This window comes from Delphinus delphis, chromosome 3, assembly GCF_949987515.2.
Source record: "Delphinus delphis chromosome 3, mDelDel1.2, whole genome shotgun sequence".
In the NCBI taxonomy this organism is placed as follows: domain Eukaryota; kingdom Metazoa; phylum Chordata; class Mammalia; order Artiodactyla; family Delphinidae; genus Delphinus; species Delphinus delphis.
In genome coordinates this window covers 55,535,712-55,541,449 of record NC_082685.1, presented here as the reverse complement: position 1 = coordinate 55,541,449, position 5,738 = coordinate 55,535,712, and positions in this window count along the sequence as shown.

Here is a 5,738-nt window from a genome sequence, read left to right as displayed (position 1 = left end):
ATCATAATGTCATAAGAGCTGCTTACTGTGGGCTTGGTATCATCGGAGCCACTAAACCATAAGGTTTTTTTCTTTTTGGTTTTTTTTTTAAGAACTGATTTTATTTGCATAACTGACTAAAGGAGTCTCATTTGTAACCAAGATGGAATTCACAGTATGTTGTTACATTCACGCTTAAAAAAATATATCGCTAGGGCTTCCCTGGTGGCACAGTGGTTGAGAGTCCGCCTGCCAATGCAGGGGACACGGGTTTGTGCCCCGGTCCGGGAGGATCCCACATGCCATGGAGCGGCTGGGCCCGTAAGCCATGGCTGCTGAACCTGCGTGTCCGGAGCCTGTGCTCCGTGATGGAAGAGGCCACAACGGTGAGAGGCCCGCGTACCGAAAAAAAAAAAAATATATATATATACATATATATATACATATATATATATGTATATATATATATATATGTACAGGAATTTGCAAATTGATATAAACATACATTACTTCCAAGTACATTTCTCCCCTTCTTCCTGGAGGAAAAAGAATAGAGCCATCCAGCAAGTCAACCCCTTCAAAATAACTTTAACACAAAGGACGTAAGTATCTCTAAATCAAAAAAGTGGTTCATCTGACCTACAGGTGTCACGGGAGAGAACATCATGGAATGACAGCAATGACAACAGCTTGACTTCAGATGGAACCGGACTATTTAAAATGGAGTTTCCAGGAAAAATAGGCACTGATTTCTAGAAGGAAATTCACTCCTTACTGAAGCTATTTATTGAGCCAATATGGCTGGTTAACATTTCACTAGTGTAAAGTAACCCAGCGCAGGACTCGCGGACGACGCCGGTTGAAACCAAACGCACAGTCGGGTCACAACTGGCGCTGCCTGGGCTCCACTGAGAGCTGCTGTCCCTATTCCCCAGATGTAGAGGACCACCCCAATTTCATCTCAGGGCCTCAGTCCATTTCTTCCCATACTGCAATTGTCTAGCATTATACAAGGTACCCTTCTGCTTACCCACTTAAACTACTTTTCAAGTTAATTAGAAAAACTTTTCTTTAAAAAACAAAGGAAGAAAGAAAGGCGCTGTGAGTAATACCAAAAATTCAAGGAAGAAATAATTCCAATCTTATACAAACACTACCATAGAATAGAAAAAAAGGGAGACGACGCCCTTAAAATGTTTTGCATAACCCTGATATCAAGAAAGGAAAATTAAAAGCCAATATCACTCACTGACATAAAGTAAAAGAGAAAAAAATCATATAATAATTTTTAGAGACACAGAAGAAGGATTGGATAAAATTCTGTTTATAATGGGGGGAAAAACTCCTTAAATTAGAAATAAAACTTCCTTAATCCTTAAATGATATGAAAACATGTACAGCAAAACACATTAATGGTGAAATGTTAAAACCTTTCCTCTGACATCAGAAACAGGACACAAATGCCCACTATTACATTTATTTGATATTGTACTGGAAGTTTTGGCCAGAATAATAAGGCAAAGAAATACAAGTTATGTAGATTGCAGAATAAGAAGCAAAGTTGTTATTATTTGTAGATGATACTAAGGAGTACAAAGAAAATCCAAAAGTACCTACAGATAAAATATTACAATTAAAGAGTTTAGTAAAGTTGCTGAATTTGGAAAATCAATATAAAATCAATTTATTTTATAAAGCAGTAAACAGAAATTGACATTTTAAAGATAGAATTTATAATAATTAAAAAAAATCAAGTAGCTAGGAATAAGTCTAACTAATAAAGTATAAGGCCTCTATGGAGAAACCATATGCCTTTGTGAAGAGACACTAAGATGACATATAAATGGAGAAATATATGATGTTCCTGAATTGGAAGATTCAATGTTTTAAAGTTATAAATTCTCTTCTCCCCCAGGACAACATTACTTTAAACATTACATTACTTTAAAATTCATATGAAAGAATAAAATAAGAGCTAGGAAACTTCTTAAGAAAAAAAGTAGGATTAAAAATTTGCCTTACTTATTATTGACTTGTTATAAAGCTATATTAATCAAGATAGTCTGATATTGGTGCACAGGCAGAAAATTTGACAAATGTAATAGATTAGGGAGCTCAAAAATAGACATATAAAAAAAAATAGACATATATATATGGAATGTTTGAACATTACAGAGATGGCAATTCAGAATGTCTTAGTCTGCTCAGGCTTCTCTAACAAAATACCATAGACTGGTGGCTTAAACAACAGATATTTATTTCGCATAGTTCTGGAGGCTGGGAAGTCAAAGACCAAGGTGCCAGCAGTTGGTTTCTGTTTTTTTTTTTTTAACGTCTTTATTGGAGTATAATTGCTTTACAATGGTGTGTTAGTTTCTGCTTTATAACAAAGTGAATCAGCTATACATATACATATGTTCTCATATCTCTTCCCTCTTGCGTCTCCCTTCCTCCCACCCTCCCTATCCCACCCCTCTTGGTGGTCACAAACCACCAAGCTGATCTCCCTGTGCTATGTGGCTGCTTCCCACTAGCTATCTATTTTACATTTGGTAATGTATATATGTCCATGCCACTCTCTCACTTCGTCCCAGCTTCCCCTTCCCCGTGTCCTCAAGTCCATTCTCTATGTAGCAGTTGGTTTCTTAATGATGGTCTTCTTCCTGGCTTGCAGGCTGCAGCCTCCTCACCATGTACGTATACATACACCATGTACATATACATACACCATGTATGTATACGTGGTTTAAGAAGCAGCTCTGATATTTCTTCCTCTTCTTATAAAGACACTAATCCCATCATGGGCTCCACCCTCATGACTTTATCTAAACCTAATTAGTGCCCAAAGGCCCCTCCTCCTAGCACTATCACAGTGGGGGCTAGGGCTTCAATATATGAACTAGGGTAGGGGGTGGGGCACAAACATTCAGTTCATAACACAGATCAATGCGAAAAGATGAAATGTTCAATTAAAAATGGTTATCCATACAGAAAAAGATTAAATTGGGTCTTAATTTAAAAATCAACTTCAAATGGTTCTAAGACTCAAATGTCAAAAACAAAAACAAAACCCAAAACAACGTTCAAGCTCTTAGTGGAAAATACAGGTTAATGGATTTTAGACCTTGGGCTAGAAATAATTTCTTTAAAAAGACACTGACAATAGAATAAAAGATTAATACATTTGTAATAAAATCAAGAAACCTTCATTCATCAATAGACATCTTAAAGGTGTGAAAAGGTACAAACCAGGAGAGGATACTCACATATACACACTGACAAAGAATTAATATCAAGGATATATAAAGAACTCCTACAAACCAATATAAATAAAAATAACAATAGAAAAATTGTAAAAGACATGAACAAACATTTCACAGAAGAAACATATAACCAATAGATGCACAAAGAGATGTTCTTTTGCTGTAATTAGAGAAATATAGATCAAAACCAAGATCAGGTAGATTTTTTTGTTTGACAAAAACTTAAAAGCCTGACAATGCCAAGTGTTGGAAAGCCTATGGATACAAGAGATTCAGGCCTATATATTGCAAGTGCATGTAAAAATCCATACAACTACTTTGCCAAATAGTTGAATATTAGCTACTAAATATAACGATTACTCCTAGATAAATACTTGCGAGTTCCAGAATTTCTATTCCTAGTTATATACCCAAAAGAAATTCTTGCACATTTACATCAGGAGGTATATATAAGAATGTTTATATTGACAGTGGGCAACAGGAGCAAAAATCAGGAAACAATCCATATGCCTATCAACTGAATGAATAAGCTACGGCATACTCACAAAATGGAATGTTTTACAGTAATCTAAATAAATGAATTACAGGAACACAAGATGATTGGATTTTAAAAATAAATATTAGAGAAAAAAATGTACCAAAGTATCACATACAGTATTTTACCCTTACTATAAAATTTAAAACAACTAGAAAAATATATATGTGGGAGTACCATATAATACAAAAAAAAAATTCAGAGGAGCAAAGAATGATGCACATAGAATTCAGGATGATAGTTACCTTGATCTGCTGGGTCCAGGGAGTGGTAGGAGGGACCATTTGTACGATCAGATGTATATCACTACCAAGGTCCTGGCATTTGTGGGGAGGTACTGTGTTCACAAATTCTTATTACTATTTCGATAGATAACTACATATATAGATATACAGCTAAATGATACTGGATAGGTAAGTAAATAAACAATGCAGGTCAGGTATGGACTAATGATGACAGTTTATCATAATCCAATTCTGTGAACTTGAGGTCCAACCGTATAAAAATAAAACAAAACAGCACATGTGAGAGAATATAAAGCACACAGAATCACCAATGAAGTATTCTTGCCAAAAATGTTCAAGTTCAACCAAGCCTTTAGACCTTCTTTCAAGGAGTGAAAGTCCTGAAACCCAGGAGACTTACTGCCTAGTTCTTCGCACTAACAGACCAGAATCAATCTGGAGGAAAAACTCTTGGATATAGTGCAAGGCTCTTATCGACGTGGTTCAGCTTTGACTCCAGATGGCAAACAGAAGTGGAGAGGCAAGCATAAAAATAGAAGCAGAGAATTAAAAATAAAAAGCAGTGTGTGCTAAAATCCTTAATGCATTACAAAAGAGAGTAATGGCTCCGCGGCCGGCCTCCGGGCTCAGAACCCAAGACTTATCCTGCTGCACGGCCTCTTCATGACCAAGTGCGCACCTGAGTCCAAGTAGATTCCCATGTCTGGTGCTAAGGAGACAGAGAAGGCTTTTTGTGGACAAAACCTCCAAGAACCTAGATCGGGAACTCAGAGCACGGGTTGAAGGGTCTGCCATTCATCGAAAGGCAGAAAGGAGTCTTTGCTCCGAATGGACAAAAGAACCATTTGTAAGTCAATGTGCAAAGAAATTAAGTGGGAGGATGCCCGGATTAAAGTCTGCTGGTTATTGAGGAGGACCCAGTGAAACTACGTTAAGCTGGAGTAGAAATTCTCACTATATAGACAATTATCTGGCTTCCCTGTAACAGAAATAATACTCTTTCTGAGTACAATTTTTCCCCCCACAGAATGTGCAGAATTGTTAACAGACATCAATTTTCTACAAAACTACTTACCCAGCTGTGAAATTTTTTGTCTCAAGGTGCAGACTAAAGCCAGTAATACCAAATTTTCTGAAGTGGTTTTGAAAAAGCCATTATATCTGTGGCAATGAACAGAGCATCAGAACAGATGATACTCCACCAACCTTGAAGAGATAGGGACACAGGATGATCCTAGTCCGCCTTTTAAACATCATTTACACCATTCACAAGGAGCCTGTATTTAAAAGTGCTGGCATTTGGAGGGCACTGAAAACACGGTGGACCATGGAGCTCAAAGGGCAGACCACAGACTTAGATGATAGTTCCAACACTGAAATAATTTACTTTCTAAAAAGGCTCTCAGAGAAGATTCCTGGGCCATTCCGCATGAATTTGGAGAGATCAGAGAGACCAGAGAGTCACAGACTTTGAAACAGGAATTTCAAATTTCAAAGGGTGCTTACGTTGGAAACGTAGGCTCCAAACAGAAGGTACTTTCTGGCTTGAGCAAAAAATCTCCTGTGACTGTTTTATGCACACAACAACTTCCTGATAATAATATCACCCCTTCTTAGAGATATGGGCCAGAAGAAGAGAACCTACTTTCCTTCCAAGTTCAACACCTTGGGGACATTCTCTTGTTTAATTCAAGAAAATGATCAAGTTTGATACTC